Source organism: Spea bombifrons, chromosome 6 (assembly GCF_027358695.1).
Source record: "Spea bombifrons isolate aSpeBom1 chromosome 6, aSpeBom1.2.pri, whole genome shotgun sequence".
NCBI classification, from domain to species: domain Eukaryota; kingdom Metazoa; phylum Chordata; class Amphibia; order Anura; family Pelobatidae; genus Spea; species Spea bombifrons.
Genome location: NC_071092.1, coordinates 23,684,728 through 23,710,129, shown reverse-complemented (window position 1 = coordinate 23,710,129; position 25,402 = coordinate 23,684,728).

The window sequence follows — 25,402 nt, the reverse complement described above, 5'->3', positions numbered from 1 at the left end:
ACTTGAGACAGAACTCTCGGGATCATGGCGAACGGTGGAAAGGCATAATTTGTGCCGATGGACCAATCTTGAAAGAAGGCGTCCAATCCTGACGCTTCCGGGTCTGGGCGCCAACTGAAAAACTTCGGTAATTGGCGATTTAAACGAGACGCGAACAGATCGACGTCGAGAGGACCCCAGAGATGATAAAGCTGATCGAATATTGATTTGTGTAGTTTCCAATCGCTGTGATCCGTTAGGTATCTCGAGTTCCAATCTGCTATCACATTGGATAAACCCGGCAGATATTCTGCTTTCAGAGTGATCCCGCGATCCAAGCAAAAATGCCAAAAGTCTTTTGACAACTCTGCCAGTTCCTTCGATCGTGTGCCTCCTAGCTTGTTGATGTATTGAACTGCTGAGATATTGTCCATGCGAAGGAGGATACAGCAGTTGACTTTGTCTTTGGCTAGACTTTTCAAAGCAAAGGACCCTGCCAATAATTCCAGACAATTTATATGAAGATCCGCTTCCTCCATGGACCATTTCCCGCCTGTAGAGGTCTGGCCTGCTCGAGCTCCCCATCCTATGAGGCTGGCATCCGATTCTATGATAAAGTCTGGAAGAGAGTTGAAAATGGCTTTTCCATTCCATGCAGTTATATGTTTGAGCCACCAAAGGAGTTCCTCCCTGGCTTCGATGGTCAAATAAATTTCGTCGGAATATCCTAAGCCTTGACGAAGGTGTCGAGCCTTCAACCTTTGAAGCGCACGATAATGAAGCGGAGCTGGAAATATGGCTTGGATTGAAGATGATAACAGGCCCACTATTCGTGCCAGCAGACGAAGGGATAACTTCTCCTTGCGAAGAACTGCTTTGATTTCCTTGCGAATCATCTTTAGTTTTGTTGACGGTAGACTGAGAGTTTGATGAATAGAATCTATCGTAAACCCCAGGAATTCCATATGGGGAGATGGTCGGAGATTCGACTTGTCCCAGTTGATGCAGAAACCTAGTTGCTGAAGCAAAGTGAGCGTCCAAGAGGTATGAATGTGGATAGTTTTCCAATCCTGGGCCATGATGAGGATATCGTCCAAATAAATGATGAGACGTATCCCTCTGCTCCTGAGGTTTGCCACCACTGGTTTCATCAACTTGGTGAAACACCAAGGCGCTGAAGATAGACCGAAGGGAAGGCATGTGAATTGCCATTTCGTCCGTTTCCATATGAATTGAAGGAATGGTCTGGATTCCGGGTGAACAGGTACTGTAAGATATGCATCTTTTAAATCTATCTTCACCATTAGATCGTTGGGCTTCAGGAGGTCCCTTAGACAGTGGATTCCTTCCATCTTGAAATGATTGTACTTCACCCAATGATTGAGAGTTCTCAGGTTGATGACTGGTCTCATGCCTTGTTCTTTCTTCTTCACTAAGAAGATGTTGCTGAGGAACCCTGGAGCATGAAAAGGTACTTGCTGGACAGCACCTTTGGTGATCAATTCTTGTATTTCGTTGTCTACAAGTCTGCTTTCTTCCTTGGAGAAAAGGAAGGGAGACGGAAGACTTACCTGTTCCGGCCACGCGTAAAACTCTATTCTGTATCCTTTGATCGTGTTTAAAACCCAGAGGTCGGAACTGAGTTCCGACCAGGTCTGGAAAAAATGGGCGAGTCTGCCACCCAACAGAACACGAGAAGAATTCAAAGCAAAATGTCTTACCTGAGGAAGGTGTTGTTCTAGCGAAACCTCGCTGACCCCGAGCACGCCATGGTCTTCCTCGTGACGGAAAGAATGGGTAGGATTGGTTCCCAGATTGGTAATTGGACTGATACCCGGGTTGATATCCGGAATAGCTTCTGCCTCTGTTTGAGGAGGAAAGCCTCTGTAACCCTGTTGGAATGAATCCCCGCGGCCGGAAGAGCGGCCTCTACCTCTTCCGGCCCGGCCAAAAATTTGGGGCTGAAAAACCTTTTTTAGAGATTTCTGGGCCTTGTCCAGAGATGAGAAGATGCCCACAAATTTCCCAATATTCTTTAGAAACTCATCCCCGAATAATAAGCCATCAGCAGATGGTCCTGGCTCCTCAGTGGCCATATGGGCCAATTGGGGGTCAATTTTTATTAAGATAGACCTACGTCTTTCAGAGGATAGTGACACATTAGCGTTCCCTAATAGGCACATTAATCGTTGCAACCATCCACGTATAACATGGACATCGACAGGAGTGTCTGTGTTAAGGGACTCCTCGGTTAGATCAAGCATTTTAGTGACAGGTCCAACCAAATCCAAAAGCCTGTCTTGGCAATTTCTAAATGGTCTATCCATCCCTTTTTTGGGATCTTTGCCAGATTTTTTCAGATATTGGACAATTTTCGGATCAAGTTCTGGCGTCCAACAAGCCTTATTAGCCAACGTTGGACGGGGGCATTCAGCCCGCATTTTATTCCTAGAGGCCTTGGTTAAAGCTTTCCGGACCCAATGCTCTACAAATTTCCCTACAGTGGAATTTGGAATCCATTCGGCTGATCTAGGATGCCTGATCTTCTCAGGATTAAAAAAGGGATTCCCTAAGGAATCTACTAAGCCAGAATCTGAATCTGATCCAACCTTTTCTGAAGGATCACCAGTATTGTCGGCATCCTCCCATTCAGAGTCAGAATTATGATCAGGCTCTGATTTATCATCATCCACCTCGCTATCACTAGTTTCAAACGAGTCTGGTTTCGCTCGTCGAGAAGGTTTACCTCCGGTTTTTTCCTCCTCCCGGGGTGAGGGTTTTTTGTGTGAACTTTGTGCACACGTCAGAGAACTGCTTGAACTTTGCAGCATACGCTTAGATTTGTCTTGGTCCAAGTTACACTTTTTAGAAGAGTGAGTAGTGGGACCGTCAATGTGTTTCCTCTTCTCGAGTTTTTTGCGAGGGGTATAGTGTTCATCCGAATCACTATTAACATCAGCTACAGACCAAAAGGTTTCAGCAGGAGATAAACTAGTTTTCTTACTCTGAGGCCTAGCCTTAGACATTGCCACAGCAGCTGCAACAGATTTCGTTAGGGTATGTTGCATATTAATCATTGCTGCATTAACAGCATCCTGAACAGACTTCTGGACAGAGGCATCCAAAAGGGCTTTAATTTGCTCCTCAGGCATGTTATCAACTATATTAGATAAGTCCTCTTGAGAGGACAGTGCAGATCCTTTAGAGGTCATGACAGATATAAAGGATAATAATCTGAGGGGAAATATTTTTGCCACAATGTACTTATATATACTATACTAATAACTGAGGGTAAAAGACCACAGGGAACTAAAGGCCAATGAAAACTAATAGAAAAATGAACTTCCCACACTAAGGGGAAAGAAAAAGGCAAGCTGACAGGCTAAACTGATATTTCTGACAGGAAAAACGCTGTAACAGCTGGAAATGGAGCCTGCCCAGTAATAAATATTCATAAGACCTGTTTTCCCGCCCAAATTATGAGGCGATACAAATATACAGGGACTAAATGTATAAAATAAAAGGTACAGAGATTCAAAATAAAGGTATTAAATATGATAAATATAATAATATATCACAGAAATATAAAGGAAATTAGGCTAACACCAGAAAAAATTTTGTCTTGAGAGAAACACAAAATTGTACTTATCTCTGTGCTGGAGCAGCAAAGAAAGAGGAACTACACTCTGTGACTTTACCTTTTATAGCCTGTGCTGCACTGTGATTGGTTATCAGTTATCTAGGTTATGTTATGCACATGTATATGTACTTGATAAGTCTTTTTTCTCTTTATATATGTTTTAAAAAAGTTTACTCCATTTTTGCTGCTATTGGGAGTAGTAAAGAAAGTAAAGCATAATATGAGCCTCCTGTCTTTAATGAAATTATACTTACAGCATCATAATGTATGTTTACATTAATGTTGCCTGAAAGACAATATAGTATCAACCACCCAGTGGGTCAATAGTAAATATATTTAAGCCAATAACATAACACCTCTCTCTTATCTTAAATATTGTTTCCCCCCATCTAATGCTATCGGATGTTAAAACTTCATTTTAGTCTGAGCATTTATAATTGACTGAACACAAGCAAAACTAATTTAATGCACACATAAACAAGATACCTTTCATCAATAATCATTTTTACCGTATTGGTTCATGCACATAACATGCATCATTAAGAAGAAAAAAAACATTTTTCTTTCCAATCAAAACGCCTTATTAACGTTGGATTTTTTTTTTTTTTTTGATTTGCAATCTAAGAACTGCGTTTAGCCTTTTAAGGATTCATTAGTTGAGCAGAGCATGTCTGGCACTTTTATGATTAAAGAGAAATTATTTAGAGGTGTAAGAACAGGAGAGACAGTTTGAAGAGTGAGTGATAGCAAAGTGTGTGAATGAGATACAGGATTGCTGTAGTGTGAAAATACCTGTCCTAATGAGCCAGGAGTGTTCTTGTAAGCCAAATGATGAGCCCATTGACTATAGAATATTATATATTGTTTCCTTTCATGCCTTGCGGGAAATTAATAAATAGACTTGATGGGGAGTGCAAGTCTTCAGAGCGAGAAATATAAAAAAGATAGATGTTTCTAATGACCTTTGAATTTTTTTCCAAGTCCTTTTGCAGAATCTTCCGAGTGCTGCAACTAGAAGTAGGAGAAAACAAAATGGAATTGATGTGAACAATGGTTGACTGTTTTATAACCCCCTGTTTTTTTGATTTGTAAATCAACTACTATCTAGAGTAAGTCAGTCATCATTTAAATGAAAGTGCTGTTTATCAAAACAGAACTCAAGTCTCTTTATTATGAATTTGTGAAGAATATAAAAGAAAATTGACTATTTTACCTAGCAGGAAATAACCAAATATCTGGTGACATATTTCACTGTTATACAAGTGGAGTTAAGCTGCTGTTATGATGCTATGTAAAGAAAGATGACAATAATTTTAAAGTAATACACAGAGCCTTTTAATGCAATTATATGTTACATTACTGCCAATGCTCTGTTCTGGATCAATCTTTATGCAATATAGTTTAATGTGTTGCCCATAATACTTAACCTAACAATGTTCAGATAAGTAATTTGTCTTCTATACTATATTATTGATACATTATGTAAGGGAGATAAATGAATAAAATAAACTGGTAAGTGTTTATTATAATACATTATTATACGGATATTGACTATGGTTGACTAACCTAGTTTTATTACCTTTACCATTAGTTACCTTAAGTTTCATACAGTATCAGGGAACAGAAGGCTCCATATCCATCTGCCGAGATATTTTTTGCAATTGGGAGCTTGCCTTGGGCCCCATAATGTTTAAGGATAGCCCTTAATGCAACCTGTATATCAGCTCTGTACCTTTTTCTGCTAGCTGTAAAGCATACAAAAATATTCAACGTTTGTCCTTGTAAGATAACACACATGCCTTGGGATCAACATTTTTTAGAATCTACAAATCTAACATTTAGTTTAAAAAAACAGTATAAAGTATACAGAGGCATCTCCTTTGCTTACTTTAGCAAGGATGATTCCAAAACACACTAAATCCCTTTATTTGGAGTAGTGCACGTTTACAATTGCAAAATGTTCTCCCAAAACAGTATGGAGCCTCTTACTGCTTATTTACTTAATAAGAAACTTTACACACATTGGGATGAAAAGACCTATGTTGCAGAGCAGCATAGCAAGGCCAACAAACAAAGCCCTATTCCAACGCAAAAGTCTCTGTTTTGTGTGCTGTTCCATTTCTCAGGTACTTAAACAGCTTGAAAATGTATTTTTGCTGCAGATTTGTGGACTTCTTTATCTGCACAATGGTATGAAAATAGTATAACTTCACAGGGAACATTTGGCATTTACAAATACCTATTATAATGTCTCATGAATATGATTACAATGTAAATAGGCGTGTATATGTCTATTTAGTGTGGATCAGAATAATAACCATTATCCTAATGATAAGTATAAAGGCAATCGATACATTATATCTATACTCACTCCTAATTTACTGAGAGGTGGTAAGACATGAAACTTAAAAGTAAAGGAGAACAAATTAAAAGCACTCAAATCCAAACCCACAATGCATACTTTTAAAACACACTAGGCATTAGTACTTTATTTTTGCCAATGCTCATTAGCTCACCTACTATGTCAGGGCACCCCACAAGAGGGGAATACTAAATTAAATACAGTATCACTAAACCAAGACAAAATGTTCCAGCTTCCAAATAAACTACGAATAGCAAAGAAGCAGGCAGGCTATGACCACCTGCCTAATATTGTGTAGGTCCCCATTTTGCCAAAAAAACAGCCCTGACCAATTGTGGCATGGACTCCACTAGACCTCTGAAGGTGTGCTGTGGTATCTGGGACCAAGCTGTTAGCAGCAGATCCTTTAAGTCCTATACGTTGATAGGTGGGGCCATGTGTTCTCCAGGTAAGTGATAGACACGCAGCCGGCCATCCACATAAGGTAAAAGAAAATGTGATTCATCAGACCTGGCTATTTTCTTCCATTGTGCTGTGCTCCAGTTCTTATGCTCACATGCCCATTATAGGCGCTTTTGGCAGTAGACAGGGGTCAGCATAGGCACCCTGGCTGGTCTGTGGCTATGCAGCCCCATACACAACAAACTGTAATGCACTGTGTATTCTGAGACCTTTCTATCAGAACCAGCATTGACTTTGTCAGCAATTTGCGCTACAGTAGCTCGTCGGTTGGATTTGACTTCACCGCCCACGTACATAAATGAGCCTTGTCTGCCCATGGCTCTGTGCCAGTTCACCACTTTTTCTTCTTTGGACCACTTTTGATAGGTACTGACCACCTCAGACCCGGAACACCCCACAAGAGCTGCAGTTTTGGAGATGCTCTTACCCAGTCGTCTAGCCATCACAATGTGGCCTTTGTCAAAGTTGCTCAGATCCTTATGTTTGCCCATTTTTCCTTCTAACACATCAACTTTGAGGACGAAGTGTTACCTTGCTGCCTGATATATCCCTCCCACTGACAGGTGCCATGATAACAAGATTATCAGTATTATTCACTTCACCTGTCAGGAGTCATAATTTCATGGCTGATCATTGTATATTAACCGTTTAATTTTAATAGAGAGCTCAAATCTAAAAGAAGAGGGACTTATTACTGTTTTTCTAAAAAGAAAAATATCTGATAAGCTTTAAAAGAGGTTGGCAGCTGCTGGGTAAATAGACATATAAAGTTAAAAACCATGATTATAAGGTAAAAAATCAGCACTCAAATCAAGTATAAAGCCTTTCTTATCAGAAATACCTGGTTTGGAAGGCCATCTATTTTCCCTTAGTTTAGTAACACTTTATTTCAGTTAGGACTCACCTCTCATGGGGTACCTTGACATGGTAGGTGAGCTTATGAGCTTTGGTCAAAATAAAGTACTAATGCCTAGTGTTTATTGAAACTATGTATGTGTTGGTGTGGATTTAAGTGCTGACAATATTTTGCTATTACAATATATTTGAATTTATTTTCAAGCAAAAATACACATTTGCACTTGATAAATGGATGAGTATTATACACACACGCAAAATATATGGCATTTATAACAGTTATTTCCCAGAATTTAGGGTCAGAATTTTATTCATTGGTAGACTAAAACTATATGTTACAATAACTACTCTTTTTATTTGTATGTTTCGGAGGAAGCTCTGCTCCTTTAAGAGGGACAAGAGCAACAGTTTTATTTTTAATGTCAAGCAAGTTAATTAAAGCGCAAAGGCACCACAGTCTGATTGTAATCATTGGGTTTCAGTGAACCGCACGCACTGATTATAAGGGACAACTTTAGACCTTGTCAATCAATGAAATTGCTTATCTAAAAGAGTTTCTCCTGAAAGAAAAAGCTGTTTATACATGTAAATGTATGTTACTTACATTACTATTTCAATTTCATCCTCACGCTGTTTGCCCTTCATCTATTCATTTATGTTGTCAGACGTCTCCATTTATTCCCACTTTCACTCCATTGACATTCAGTAAATATTATTGTTTTCTCTGTAAATGATGCAAAAAATGGATTTTCATTTCCAATGGAACATTTGCTTCCTAAATGCCAAACTAAAGAGAAAGAGTGTAAAGATTTTGTAGAACCTCTTTGAGAAATCACAAATTTTAGGGCCACACAGAACCCTGCTTAGTCTATTGAAATCACAACAGCTCCTTGTAACCCATGATTACATGGTCTCTGACCTACCTTTATCCTTTAAAAGTCATAAAAATACTGCTTCACTCCAGCTGGATAGCCTTTCATTCCTCTGCGAAAGCGAGGGAACTCCTGCAGTAGATTGCCCTGACCAGCGTTCATCGCGCTTCCCTTCTTCACACCATGACTTCCTGTCTTCCCGTCTCCTTACTTTCCTGTTGTCCAACATGCTGCAGCAAAAAGCCCCCCCTGTACTATAAGGAAATGTCTGCTGGCCCAGGCCTGGCTCAGGGGTGGTCATGATAACTGTGGCCCTCATTGGGCAGTGGGGACAGACACTTTTCCTTTGTTGCACTTCTACTCAGCTATACATTTTTTTTTATAAATGGCTGAATCCGGGCAAATGGAAGCCCTGATGAGGGACTACATTGAGAAACATGAATGTGCCACTCTGAAGAATCTCTTGGAGAAGGCACATGTGATGTCACCACACAGAGAGCCACAGGAAGCTGCAGGGAGAAGAAGGAGAAGGGCCAGGAGGTCAAGGCCTCCTTCCAGGCTAAGCCCCAGTCCGACAAGAAGCCGGGATCGCAGGTCTGGCGAAGCGGGAGCAGGAAAGGCGAATGGCAGAGCTGAACAAGGCCTACCTACTTGACGAAGCAGCAGATCCAGTTCATCGACCAACAGGTAAGCTCCAGCGACGAGTGGTCGAGGAAGCCCGGTTCCCAGGCCTGGGGCAGAGCCAGCTTGACCTTTCAGGGGCCCACACACCTGTCAGTGCTTCCAAGGTAGTGACATGTGGCGCATGCATACACATCTGAAAGTATGCGGAATGCACAGAATAGGGGAGCTGAAGCCGGTTAAGTAAGGGAAAGGGCCGCTTCGCATCACAAAGTAAGGCTCGTGCCTCTGGAAGCCAGAAGTGAGCCAGGACAGTGATTAACGGAGTGGCAGGCAAGGATAAGGAGGCGTGCCGAGCGAATGGTGGCTGAAGAACATCAGGATGCTGATGCCGAGTCGACATCTAAACTGCAGTCATGTGAGGAGGAAGATCCTGCAGCGGCACACCCTGGTCCTAGTTCATCTGGAATGCAGAGACCCAGCTCCAGTTTTTCAGTTGTGAGTCATGGGGTTGTAGAGTTTCGGGTGAAGGGTTAGGTGAGACGAGTAGTGGATAGGTTTGCTAGTCCTGGTGACACACTGGGTTGTACTCAGTGAGCTTTAGCTTCTGTGTCAGGGCCCAAGGCCCCTCCTTTTGTTCCCCTTGCACCCGCAATAACATTTAGATTTAACTTGGGGAGCGTATAAGGTTTATGATGGTCAATGCTGATTTAAGTATGACCATGTCAGAACTAGAGACAGAGCAAAGCGCAGGGTTGTGATCAAGGCTTTAATAAGCAAAATAAAAACAAACAGCAACAGCAAGATGATAATCCGAAGAGTAGTCAAAAAGCCGTTCAAAGGTCAAAGCTGGCAGCATAGGTTCAATAAAGAGGTCACAGTCCAATATCCGGGGCACAGGCAAAAAGAGGAATCCAAAGGGTAGGCAAGGGTCAAGACCAGTAATCCAAATAAAGTTCCAAATAGCCTGTAGAAGGGAGTAGGGAACACTAGCAAGCATTCTGTGAAGGGGTTACAGGGTTTTTATAGTGTCAGTGATCAGAGACCCCTCCCCTTCACACCTGGTTTCCTCCCCTCCACAGCTGATCTCCTCCTCTTCGAATGGTAAGGATAAGGGTGAGGTAGGATGACTGCACCCCTTCTTCCTCTGATTAGCCACTCCTCCCTGCTTCCACCCTTCCTCTGGAGTACAGCCACGCCACCAGGAATGTGCACGCTTTTGCCAATCGTGGCGCACGTCAAAATCGACGTCGTGATGCGGCCTACCCCGCAAACGGGCAATCACGCCACGAGGAGACTGCTGCCTGGAACCTGTCCCCTGAGATGAAGACCCACTCGATGAAGTTGGTGGAAGTCCCCGATCCTGACAGACCAGCAATTCCACCAGAAAATGGCAGTTAGACTAGGGCTTGAATTCGGTATGCAGGATTGCAATTTATGGGTTTTGTTGATGATGGTGGAAGCAAAAGAGGTCTGTGTTGGCACTAATGAGAGCCACTGCAGGTGGTACAGCTCTTGCGCTTTAGGCATTAGTGCTCACACTGAGGGCAAGGAAAAGAGTACTCTGGTAGGAACGATGCCGGTGAGCATTCAAAGGATGCTCCCATGGCTAGATCAATGCATTAGGCGGTGGGATGCATTGTTGTTGGAGGATGACTTCAGTAGGGGGTTTTGGATCCCCTATAGTCCATTAGATTGTCCGTTTGCTGGCAACTTAGTCAGTGTTAAGTAACAAAAAATTTGTGGAAGAAAACTTGTTGAAAGAGGCCAGGCCTGGCAGTGTTGCGGGCCCCTTTGTTATTCTCCCATTCCCTAACCTTAGAGTTTCCCTATTTTAGAGAATATTGACACTTGTTGGATAGGATAGGGAGCTCAAAGAAGGTTCAGTTGTAGGAGATTTAGTGCTTGTTAGGGCATCTGACATCAGAGCCGGGGCTTAGGTGTTCTGGGGCCCTGTGCGAACTACTCCTCTGGCGCCCCCCTTCAAACTACCCCCCTCTACCCCTTCAAACTACCCCCCCCCCTGTCCCTTCAAACTACCCCCCCTGCCCTTCAAACTACCCCCCCTGCCCTTCAAACTAGCCCCCATCTGCCCCTTCAAACTACTCCCCCCCTCTGCCCCTTCAAACTACCCCCCTCTGTCCCTTCAAACTACCCCCCCTCTGTCCCTTCAAACTACCCCCCCTCTGCCCCTTCAAACTACCCCCCCTCTGCCCCTTCAAACTACCCCTCCTCTGCCCCTTCAAACTAATGAGAGCCACTGTAGGTGGCGGACCCCGCATTGTCGTTGGGCGGCGTCGGCGCTGGACCCCGCGCACACCCCAAAGGCTGGCCCTGCCTGACATTTCCGTGCAAGGTTATGCTGATGGGTAGAGCCTTTTGTAGGCGCCTTTTGCTGGAACAGAAAATTCCCCCGGAGGGACAAAGGAGGGACGATTTTGCGTTTCAGGTAGTTTCAGGAAGACATCCATGAAGAAATAGCGGACAAACAGTTGGTAATAGGGGACATGAGAGATGGAGAGCGATCAGGAGAAGACAGGTAGATTTGAGTGTCATTTGAATATTGATGATACTGGAAGCCAAATTAGTTCATTAGTTTCTCAAGAGATGAAGAGTAAAGAGAGGACGAAGGACTGATCCTTGCAGGACGCCAACAGAAAGTAGAAGAGGTGATGATGTCTTGCCAGAGAAGCAATGGTTAGACAGATATGAGGAGATCCAGGAAAGAGAAAGTCAAGAAGAAGGTGGTGATCAACAGTACCAGAAGCACAAAATACAGCAGTATTAGAAGGAAGATGTAAACTTTTGCTTAGACAGAGAGCAAGTCATTGAATACTTGGGGTATTTCGGTCAACTCAGCTACTTTTTTTAACCATTTTTTGTTATATATTTTATACTAAATGTTGGATTATTCATCTAAAAGTGGTTTTTCATATCTGAAAAAAAGATCAATTTGTATGGGTACAGTAAAAATGAAAAAGAGGAAGAGTTAAACATATTGCAACGACATGCAGCAATGAATGGGTTGAAGTATATATGATGGCTGGAATGTCCCCTTACCACCCACACATGCATATACAGACAGTGACAACTTGTAGATCAGACAGAGTTTACAGTGCACGTCAATTTTGCACAAAGAGATATAAGCAATTATTAGTCATGCTTTGTCACCCTAAATCCACCTTTATTCATACAGCAAACAATACCAGATGTATATTGTAATAGAGGTAGGGAGAAATTAAAGTTTGAGCTTTCTAAGTGCAGGCTTTTTTAATAATTTGAGATCTACGTTTCCTTATTTATCTGGCAAGATGGCAGCTGTTTTTTTAAGTGCAAAAACACTAATTTATTATTCACCTATTTTGCTAAAACGGTGCACTTGTATATTTTGAAGCTTTGGAAATGTTCTAATATTAAAATAACAATTTCAATTAAACATAAATGATACCATATTTCCCCAAGTATAAGACTCTCCTATGTATAAGACGCATCTTAATTTTGGGGCCCGAAATTTGAAAAAAATATATTACATAAAATTATTGAACTGGCTGCCTGGGCATTATATGAGTGTGATTGATGTTAGCTGCTAGCAATTGTTAGCATTCACACTCTTATCATGCTCAGGCAGCCAGTACATGCACATCACTTTCAGCCTCCCTGTGCCCCCTACACTTGCATCCATGCTATCACACACACACATACATATATATATATATATACATTCAATTACTCCCCCACCCTTACCTGAACTGCAGATCTTCTGGTGCGGCTCGCAGACTTCCCTCTGTGTTGCTCGAACAGGAACTGAGCGGAGTCATGTGATGTGATGTACATTCACATGACTCCACTGGGTTCCTGTGTCGCCGCGACGGATCAAGAGACGCTGCTGAACAACACAGAGGTAAGCAGCAGGTCCCCTTTTCACTGTATAAGACGCACCCAGTTTTTAGACCCCAAGGTTCGTCTTATACATGGGGAAATACGGAATATACCTTACTGTATTTAATGTTATCATGTACCTATTATTGTGAGCACATATGCAATGGTGTAGGAACTGTCCCTCATTTCCATTGAGGTGTATAAAAAAGAACAGTTGGTGGAGGCAGTAGTGATATATTGGGCGAATAGACAGGTGAGGCTCCTTATACAATGGGCAGCTCAAATGTATTTAGTTATTAAATATATTAATTGTACTAAGCAGCCTTCATCCCTATGGTATCTCTTTCTCACCATGACTCAGTTTTGAGACTTTTCGTGCACATTTTTGCTTTCCCCCATGTCTTGTCTTTAAACCTATCATTGCTGCCTGCTGCATAGTGGCTTGCCTTCACCAAATACCATTATATGAATATGTTATTCAGTGTGTTGCTCTCAAACCAGCACTGCTCCACTGTTATCATTTTGCAACATTCATATATCTGTCAACAAAACAGCACATATTAAATCCAACACACATTAATTAAAGTACTATACAATTATTCGGAGAAGTAATGCATCTGGTGTATAACTATTTGTTGTGTTTTAAAGCAAAATCTCAGCCATATCTGATGTGGTGGGTTTGCATCTGCAATAAAAGTATAAGGCTTTGGATTCAATTTATACATCACACTTATAACATGCTTGCGCAATCTTCATTACATTTGTTTCCTATCAAATACCAACACCATCTGAAATTACACAGGTATTTTAATATATCTGGCACAATCGGATGTACCTGCTGTTGAGAGCCTTTTCTATACTACTTTGCAACAAAACTCTTGTTTTCTGACAGTGATGAAGACAATGAAACACAACACAAATTCCTATTGGTGTATTCTGACCTTTATTTTTTTTTGCTTCGGGCTACATATATTAAAGCATTGCAGTTATTCATATATGATTGATGCATCCAACAGTCTGGAAATTGAAATGTGACCTGCTGTGAAGTATAACTGTAGCAAATGTTTATGGTAATCAAAACAAAGCAAGAATTCAATGCATACTCAGTAAATACCATTCAAAAACATCTAACGCATAAATATTGGGGACTCTGTCACACTACACGGACACCGCTATGTCAAAGTACCCCAACTTGTTCATGGTTATATTGCTTACCCAAGAGCTAAATCTGTGGGACTGAATTGCATTTTAACCCAATGAGACTCTCATGTGACGTATAGCCTTCTCTGGACACCATTAAAAAAAAAGACACCTGTGTGGCAGGAGGGGCTGCTCAACCTTAAGGTTTGGTCAGAACCTGCAAGTATGCACAGAAAAAATATATATAAAGAACTGAAAGCGCACAACTGAAAAAGCATAAAAAGCAACCGTATTCAAATTTCCAGGTTGCTAAAAGAATAATAATGACCAATAATGTCAGGAACTGGGTCCATGCAGATGACTGTAATGACCCAGGGCGCCCAAAGATGGAGTTCAGGAGTTCAGCATGTAGTAGCGGAGTCACAGGATAGGGCCTGGTGCAGGGCGACTGGACTCACCCAGGTGGTGAGCATCTAGGGTTGTGCAGCCACATACCAGCGCCCTGATATAGCAGCGGATGTAGTCCAGAACGAAGCAAAGATATATCCTGCAGGCACCCTGGAGCAGGCATGAGACATAGCACTAGACTCATGTGTGGGATGCTGCAGGCTGGGAGTGTGGAAGCTAAGCAGAGTAACAGCTGAAACATAGCGAGCAAGGGACAGGGAGCCCAGGCAAGAAACATAACCAGACAAGATATACATAATACAGGGCACAACAGGGAACAAGACAAGGACTACTCAAGATCCAACATGAACAGGACACCCCTCTACCGGGGACACAAGACCCCTCTACCCTTATACATGCCTGTCCATAAACACATACACATTGCCCGAGGTGTGCCTTTACACACACACACACCTGCATATACACACACATATACAAATACACTGCTCTTATACACACCTGCCCACACACACACATATACAAATACACTGCCCTTACACAAGCCTGTCTATACGCACAAACACACATACACATACACTGCCCTTACACAAGCCTGCCCATACACACACACATTTACTGACCTTACACACAAAAGCTTACAAACACACGCACACATACACTGCCCTCACATCCCTTTCTCCTCATCTCTTACCTTCCTCATCTTCAATCATGTCATAGGAGCGTGAGGTCTGTCACTTCAGATCTCTACTTTAGTGCTCCCTAATCATTATGCGCCAGCTATTGATGTAGAGTACCAGGATTAGACATCATATCCCGGTGCTCCACATCAATTGCCAGCGCATAGTGATTAGGGAGCACAGAAGTCAAGGTCTGAAGTGACAGACCTTCCGCTCCCTAATGGTGTGCGAGTTAGAGGGAGGTTGTGATCCTCCGAACCAGCCCTGCTCACTGGGTACTTCCTACACAGACCAGCACTTATGGTGCTTGGGTGCGCACTGCCAACAGGGACGCCCGATGAGCAGGGCTGGTTGGGAGATCACAATCTTGCACCTGCCTCAAGACCGTCCCAGGGAAGGTGGCCTCACCACTCGCCCCCTCCCCTGTATATACACTACTGTTTTAGGGGCTCCGTGGTGAATTACAGGGCTCTTAGAACTGCCCATTGTGCCCATGCGTTAACACAGCACTGCCCCAATTGGTCCTGCAGCTGTAGGGTTCCAAATTCAGTGGGGGCAAAAGAGTGGAGAAAATAGCCCCCTTGCCCCCTTTAGTGATGTCTATGGTCATTATTACTCTAGCAGCAACCTGGGAATCTGAATAAGTTTCCCTTTTATGCTATTTAGGTTGTATGCTCCCTTTCTGTATACATATTTACATATATATTTTTAAAATAATGTTTATGGTAACGTTTTCCTGTGTAGAGTGACAGGTAGAACAGGGTAGAAACACAGATTTTTACTATGTTGATCATTTTGTGATTAAAATAGGAACCAGGGAGATTTCAGTTTGTTTATGTAATTTCCCACAGAAGTTATATCAGGGAGAACCTTTGTAAGCAGTCGCTTGTGTGAGAAATTCCACTGGCTTTCCAAAAGAGCATTGGAAACACAGAACACCCACACACAGACTGACGGAAGCCCCCACGTGTACATACACATACACAGACATGCAGCGGTGACAGATTTACTCTGCAAAGTCACAATATTACGATTCAATGAAATCACACACTTTACATTCATATTTTGTAATTATTATTTTCTCAGGTAGGTAAAACAAAAACTGTTGTTTGTAGGCGAAAAGAATATAAAGTAGAGTTACAAGCTAAAAGTTATATATATGGGATTGTTTAAACATGGGAATTCCAAGTGGTTAATGTTCCTCCCACGCATCTTCTAGCTATTACCATCTAGAAATTATACATAGATGCGCAGTGCATCTTGAAAAGCCTTTACATATGTTCATTCTACTGATAGCAAGGGTAACAGACAAAGCTAGAATAGCTGGACTGCTGAGAAAATATTTTTAAACTTGCACTTAAGAAAATATTTTAACAGGGCATCCTTAAGTAAAAAAAAACATCACTGTATTAAAGGGGAACTGTCACCAACACAGCTTCTAGCATCATTATATCTGCCTACAGATGTGCATTTTGCATTTTGCTTGTCATTTCTAAAGCTTCAAACTGTGGAAATAGATTGCGGAGCTAGCATTTTAATCTATTTCTGTTAAGAGTGCCTACTCCTTTTGTCAAGAGAAGGAATACCTTTGTGTGGGAATAGGTAGGGATAGCCATGCAGTTGCTGAACACATAAAGTCAATGATGGCTGAATATATAATATGTATATAATAAATAAATAAAACATGGTCAAGATCCTGAAACAAAAGCACCCAAAGATAAATTAGAAAGGAGTAGAATAAACTGTAGTGTTTGGCACTGGCTTAGAATATAATTAAAGACTCAATCCTTAATCGATCTTTGCCCTTGCCTTAGATCCAAGATTACCGTTATGCCTATACCTGGGAACTTTTCGGCTTCGCGGGACGCGGCCAGGACTGCACACTGACATCAGCGGGCGGTCTCGCTGATGTTGGTGGGCGATCCCACTGACATCGGTGGGCGGACCCGCTGACGTTGGGGGAGTTCCCACTGACTTCAGTGGGCGGTCCTGCTGATAACAGCGGGAAACACCCCCATTTAAAGGAAAAAATGGGCGGGGAGCGGAGCGTGTCAAAACCCTACTGCCGCGACCCGGAGGATTCGGGTCTTGACCTGGAGAACCAGAGGAGCAGCTCTCACCCGGCAATCTCCAGGTCAAACCCGGGGAGGTCCCAGGTATGGTTATGCCTATCCCATGCTTGTTTTCATTTCTGTACTTTATTAACCCCTTAAGGACAATGGGCGGTCCCTAAACCCATTGAAAACAATGCATTTTGAGCCCGTACATGTACAGGCTTTGTCATTAAGGGGTTAAACTCTACCACATTACCACATTTAATGAGAGGCTGTTCCACTTATCTTTCATCCTCTAAGTAAAGTAAAACTTTCTTATAGTTTGTCTGAACAACACTGTGTGGTATAACAGGAGGGTCATATAGAAATTCTCTATGCTAATGCTACAGGTCACAGCATGCAAAATGATGCAGAATATACATTTTTTGACCAAACGTATGTGGACGCCTAACCATTACACCTGTATGAGCCCATTCATAAACCATAGGCCTTAATATAATAATATATAATATAATATAATGTCGTGTCCTGCTTGTTAGTACAGCAGACGCCACTCTTTGAGGGAAGCCTTCCACAAGATTTTGAACTGTGTCTGTTGGAAGTTTTGCTTATTCGGCCAAAAAGGGAGCATTTGTGAAGTCAGGCACTGATGTTGGTTGAGAAGGCCTGGCTTGCAATTGAACCAATTTATTATTCATGGAATTCACTGAATTTTCCCAGACCATGATTGAAGAATTCCCTTTCATGAGTATATTATTGCTACACATCGCCAGGCATTCCTTTGAATGAGTTGTCAGCAGCTTGTCAACAATATGTATGTTGGTAAGAAAAGTGGCATCAGACAGGAAGACAGTAAGTCAAAGACAGACAAGACTGAACAAAGAATTCCAGTGTACAAACGTTGTATGCTGGGAGGGAGATTGTTTGTTGACAGACCTGGCTGGGAAAGGCTGTCAGCACCAGCCATCTCCAAAAGCTAATAAGCAAACTAGAAGAACAAAGGAAAGAACATTGAATACGTAAGACGCAGAAACACTATTTGAGTTGGGAACATTATGGAAAGAATGTCAATCAACTTGCCAAAGTGCACATCAGTGAAATATGTGCCTATCATGCAATAATATCCTTAAAGGGCAGTGTATTTACAACCATAAGGAAATGGTGTTCCCCCACTATATATGGCCTATATCAGCTGGTGCAGGCAAAAATAAAACCTGATATTACTATGTTACTGCAGAATATATGGCCACAGATACCATTCAGAGATTATGGGTTTCCTATGCTGGAAGTCATGGTAGGATAAGGTATTTTAGAGCTATCATTTCTCGGTTGATCTAGCCTTTCACGATTTCTACAGATTATGAGCAGTTGCACTTTGGTTAAAGAGAGCCATATCCTGGGCTTAAAATTTCATAATTCCCAAAACACATTATGATCCAAATTGTAATGGCCACAAAAGTGACTATAGCCAGGAATTGGGAAACTTCATATCAATACAAAATGGAGAAATGTATTGCCATCCAATTGGATAATTTAGATTAATTCAATGATTGGTGGACCCCCTGGTTAAGTCGTTATCAATCATAATGACACGAGAACACAGAGAATAAGTTGGAAAAAACAAGGGGAATTTCCCCTGGGATTCTAACTTATAACCTCCGATACATAGAGCATTTCGATTAAAAGTAGTCAGACAGCCTAATTATTTGTTAATGTTTGTTTTGGCTATTTGTTGTTTTTCTGTTATATATGTTCACTTGCGTTAATGTTTGTACTCCTCCAAAAGAGCATTTGTGAAGTTAGTAATGGGAAAGTAAATATCTGTGATAAGAGGAAAATACACAAAAGTCTGAAAATTTACATAAAGAATTTTTTTTTTAAAAAAAAGATCATTGATTAATTGATTTAAGATCATCTAACCAGTCCACTACTATCCCATACCTCCCAACCTTTCAAAATGTGAAAGAGGGACACTTTTTTTTTTAAATCTCGCGGAACTCATCAATACAAGCAATTGCACTTTACGTCGTGCTCGCATCACCACTTAAAACACGCTTTGTTTTCGTCAGCACAGTCATGCATATTACATTGAATAGAATTCCCATAAGGCTCAGCCAGACATACTGCTTCCATTGCCTTTCCACCCACCTGCCCATAAACACACATATATACTCCATTTACACACACATATATACTGCCCATACACACACCTGCCCATAAACACACATATACACCGCCCTTACACACATATATATACACGTACACTGCCCTTACACACACATATACACGTACACTGCCCTTACACACACACACACACACATGTAGACTGCCCATACACACACACATATACATGTACACTGCCCTTACACACACACACACATATATACATGTACACTGCCCTTACACACACACATATACACTGCCCTTATACACACACATATACACTGCCCTTACACACACACATATACACTGCCCTTACACACACATATACACATACACTGCACTTACACATCTAATTATACTGCATGAAAACAGTCAATGTAAGGTAAAGCATTGCTTAAGACATTGTGAAAATTCCTTATACCATCCGTATCAGTGGATAAATGTGTGGCCTAATTAGCTGAGAGAGGCTAAAAACCCAGTAAGCCAAAATATTAATGAGTTTGAAGGTAAGGGATGAAAAAAGAGGTTGTGGGATTTAAGAAGGATATAAGGACCAGCCATTGCCCTAAGGAAGTAGAGAAATATAAATAAGTCATAATTACTTTACTAGATGTCAAATATCCAGCCTATTCTCACCATTTAGGGATGTAAGACTTTGTACGTGTGGTTCTGGTCACATGAAAGATCAAATATAAAAATGCAAAAAAGCAGGCATATACTCAGATAAACTGTTTACCCTTAAAAAATCACATCTAGCATGTTCTCATGAAGCCCTTGAAATACATGATGGATGAAAAAATTTATTACAAGTCCTATTTTAAGAATCCATGGAGTGTACATTCTGTGTTAGGTTACCATTAGGATTACACAGATTAACTATTTTCCTCATGTAGCGAAAAAGCTAGTAATTACATGTTGGGTTTATCAGAGCATGTTCCTGCATAAACCTGCATCAATTGTGGCATTGCGTTTACCATTGCATGAGCTGTCTAAAATCCAGACTTTTTTTTCAAAAAAGCAGATTGTACAGTAAACTCACTGGTGAGCAATTTAACCCCCAGGGCACCAATCGGAAAATAACGACATACACATTTAGGGGGTATATTTCATAATGACAGCGATTTTAACCACTGCATGTGAGAGCAAAACAAATCTCTCCACATCCAACGAGATCAAAATAAATGATGAAACGAAATTCCATTATGTTAAATAAGCTGTAAAAATTAGTAAAATTTTAATTTAGCAATTCTATAACCAAAATGTTTGTGTAAAGCCAGTAATTAGGCAAATGTTTTTCCATTATAAATAAAAGTCTAATTATATCGATTAGTGAGGATTATGTGGTACAGGGATCGCCTGTATTTAACATTTTTAATAATTAAATCTGTGTCAGCATTAAAAGGATTACATTTAACCCTTTCATTGACAACTATATATGTGTATTAAGTGGCTGCATGCTACTGGACCTGATCGGCTGCTGGAGTGGCAATAACACTAAGTATGTGGCCCTATCGGCCACCAGTCCACCAACATTTGCTGGTGCATAAGATGGTCAGTTCAGTCACTAGTCGGTCTATGAAGCAGGTAGCCCATAATTACAAACTCTAGAGGAAGGAGTGTTAACAAATACAATAAAAACAAATAGACATGAATTATTTTATATACGTTTTTTCATTAAAAAAAAAAACTTGACCAAAGACCTTTTCTGGAATATAAATCTGGTGCAGTGGAAGTGAAAAGGGCTGGCATACTTGTGGACAAGTACGTTCTCTACGTATATTTTGTTTCACATGAACATGAAGAAATTAAACCCCTTCTAATGTGTGCCTAAACTGCATTGTATTAGGTACTGTCACCTACATGGGCCGCATATTCATTACAAATCTGCAACCACAACTATTGGATACATTTAGTAAGGGGCGAGAACTGTTATGAAAATTATCTATTTATCTATCAGTTTTACTATTGGTTTGGAATTTATGGGGAAATAGTGGGAGATTATATATATATTATATATTTTAATTTTTTTTAACTATATCATGTGATAGGATACACTGTTTGACTTTGCATATATGAATTGCTTAACTTGCCTTGAATAAAATATGTAGATGTTTCCCTAGGTAATGTGTAAACTGGTTATATGGTTGTGATATAAAACTGCCAAAATTGGGCCATTCTCCGAAGAGGAAAAATGTACCCCCGAAACCTGACACACAAAGGGTTAAAATGCATCTTACTGTGTTTGCTTCAGTTGTTTTCATACCTTGATTCAGTTAATTAATATCTTTCGATACATTTCAGGGCTTTATGCTAGAAAAGCATTACTGCTCAATTAAACTAACCACATTAAGGTTATTTAATTAAACTGATTGCTAGAAATGTATCCACTTTAAGTGTCTTGGTAGAGGTCCAAGTTAGTTTTCATTTGAAGTGGGGGTTTCACCAATTTACTCCTCTAAGCTTCATGCTAGAAAGGTATTATTGATATTTGGTGAGACCCACACTTCAAAGGGAAATGAACAAAGACCTCTGGCAAGACCCAGGTCTGGGGAATGCTTGGGGAAAGATTGACCTCCCTGGTGATCTACTTCTGTAGTACCTTGAAGCCCCAGGTTATGCAGTCACAAAGAAGATACACTCTGGAAGAGAAGGCATTGTCCAGAGGGCAGCTAGGGTCAAACCCATGGCAGTGACACCTGTAAATATCTCACTGTTACACAACCCATGACCAGTAATTATTTTCTCTTCATACAATTTTCCCACTGACTATACCTGTCAATAAATAACTATTGTTATCTCAATACCATTTACTTGAGTTGTTATCATTCTTTATTCTCCATCAATATTTCCTTTTTTGTTCAGTATCTACTTCTATCTTTATACCTTCAGCAAAATATTGTAAATAATTAAAAAAGAGAATAAAAAAGGAGAAGAAAATCCCAGAGAGATGACAGAAGGTTTTAGTTTCCATGGCTACATCTTTCCTGGGGCATGCAGGCTTTATTTTAGCTCTAAGCAGCGGGGGACGTGAACACAGGGGCAGAGAAACATAGAAAACCTCTCTCCCTGTTATCAGCTCTTTAAGATCTTTGTACATTATTTAGCCACAAATCAGTATTAGAACAACATTTAGTGCTACAATGTCATTTGGCATGAGGTTTGCGAAGCATGTTGCTCACAAAAGCATGATTATGTGTGCGCATAATGGCCTGTCATAAAGTTTCTCATAGTAACATGGGCATTGGAAAGATTTGAAGAATTGTGTCATAACAAGAAGAAGATCATTTTGACATTCAGTGGTTTTAAAGACAGACAATTCTGAATATTATGAGATCCTTTTTGTAACACTTTTTTTTCCCCTAGGATGCTCATGCAAGCTCCCTTTACAGCTAGTTCTATAACTATGCACAACCAGGTACATTTCTTATTTAATGGAAAAAATAGATTTTTTTTCTCTCTCCATTATTTGGAAAGGTAGTATATCTCTGACAAACTCAATATATTGGTTAACAAACTTTATACTAAAGGAGGTTTTGATGCATTTACTCTCACAATTAAATTAAGAAGTCACCAAAGGCACTAATTTAGATAATGCAATAGTGAATTGGTTCTGAAGATTATTTGTGCTCGACCTCAGGAAGTAAAGCTTGGAATATATTCTTATTGTTAACAATTTAATTTTGTTGTTACTAAATAACACTTAATAAAATTTGATTCATAACTATATATATATATATATATATATATATATATATATATATATATATGACACAGCTGAACTTTAACATGTAAAGAAACTCTTCTAGACCTTGCAGATATTATATTTAAATATAGCAAACTTATAGTGTAATTATGATTTGAAAATAATTAGGATGATGATTCAAGAAGTGGGGTTACAAAAGGCACATGAGGTGTTTCCTGCTTACACACACTATCATTTGACATTTAGAAGTTTATTTTGAAACGCATAGTAGGTGAATGATCAGTGTTTCAAACATTTCATCTCACCAACCTATGTTTTATGGAACATGGTACATTTTTCCTGCAAGAAGGGGTGGTTCAGCGTTTCTTGAGGTAGAAACTCACTGGATAATTAATTATTAAACTAGTGGGATGGCATTAAAATATCTCTCATTGCAAGGTCAACTCATAACGTTTTGAAGAAGCGTACTGAGGTTGGTCCTTCAAAATACATAGATATAGCATTGAAGTGTAAATGTTTCAGCTCAAAGGCAAACACATGTTTAATGTATAAACTCCTCAATTAAGTGTTCAGAGGCTGAAAACTTTTTGTTGATCATTAAATAAATACAGTGTTGTATACAGTAATGTAGTTTAGTTAAGAAGGTGATATTTTGAGTGGCTTTCTCTGCTAAACACCACACTGAGCTGAATGTTTAACGCTAAGTCCTGCCTATATAATGTAGACTTTAATTTATTGAGATGATTAAGACTTAAACATGCTATTATTTACTACAAGCCAAGTTGTTTTTCTTGTAGATTGGGATACTATCTCTCTTGCTTCCTTTATAGTATAAATGTGACATAGTATAACATACATCCTTCACAAGGAGGAGAAACACAATTTATTATTGTATAGTTGTATAGTTACATGTACGTAAGTGTTTGGATTCAACATATTTATGTTCTTTATGTTGTTGAGTTACATGGCTTATCCTAGATTCATCTAATTTGTTATTGTTTTAAGGTAAAAAAAAGTGCACATTTTGGCCAGAAAGTGTGTTTGCATAATGAGTGTTCACCTCGAGAAGGGAAAAATACTTAAAAGTTAATTAGGAAATTAGGATATTATCATGTCTCAATAGGGTGTATGGAGTTCAAGACAGAGATCTTAGTCCATGCCAACTGAGCTGATTCTACAGTGTCATAGACCATACGACAGCGTCAGGCTCCTCATGCTTGCCTCTTTCACAAGTTATTATATATGGGCTGCAGTGAGCGTGCACAGCATTATAATGCTTGTCAGGGCCCCTTGTGGCAGTATAATTTATCTGGTGGTGAATCAGTTGATTACATTTTACACATTTTTCCATTGTGTACAATGATTGACTTGTGCACGTGGTAGGCAGATAATCCTGAACATAAGGCAAAGTAAAGGACTAAGTAAGTCCATTGTAGAAAGAATAAACGAGTTGACCAGATGAGTCAAATGACTCTAATCTGCCATTAAGTGCCATGTTTTTGGGGTTTCTTTTTTGGTATGTGTCATCACAACATGTAACATCCCCCACACAGTCCTGTTTTTCAGTAAAATAAGTCAAGGAAATGAAACTGGAGACTCACATGCAGTGGATGAAAAAACGCAGGTTTCTAATGTAATAGTCTCTGTAATGCCAGAGCCAGAAAATCTAAATATGAATAACTTAATAAAAAAAATTTTTTAAAAACATCTTAGGACATCGCAGATGTCTTTTGATCTGCAGGGGCCCTGTATTTACCCGCTGCATGCAGTCGCAATCTATTAGTATAGTGATACCTGATAGACAGTTTAGCGCTAATTAGCATTGCAACAATATAATGGAACCTAAAACAAGATAAGATACCACTGATATAGAAAAGGTCTCAGGGGTGCATATGTATGAAAGTCTGAATATGCTGACTGCAGCTCAACATAACTTAGTGTCCTAGTTTTCTTTAGCATCATCTGTCCCACTTCAGTCTTATATTTTCACCTCAAGACAAATAGAAAGTGATGTCTGTAATTTGTGGTCATGATATAGTATCTGATTATGGTAAGAAAAGAACAGAAGGGAACGGTTCATCCAATAAAAATCCAACATGAGGTCATGAAATATTACATGGTGCTAAATAATGAAATGTAGAATAAATCGGTTGTATGTTCTGAACAACTTAAATGTCAGTGTATTAGTCTTTTGTTTCAGCTTTACTTTTTTTTAGGACCAACTACATTATTATTAGAGAACCAATAAAATCAGACATTTTTCACTTCATTTCGGATGAATTGTACAGCAATGCATCATCCTGTCGGGTTTGGCATTTGTTATATTTTTTTTTAAATCTTCAGTTAGTTTAGAACAGGTGCAAAACAGGAGTGATAATTTTCCAGAGTGAAATCAGTGATAACTCATTTAGATGTACATCATACAAATATATAATAAAGACTGGCAAGTTGAAATGTATCATCAAGAACATCTTAAGTTTTCCTAAATGATTAGCACACCATAACTCCCTTTTTTAGTTATACCGAATAATGCAAAGTTGTCTTCTTTTTACCCTTTTCACTTAATTCTTTGTTGTAGTTTAGCTAC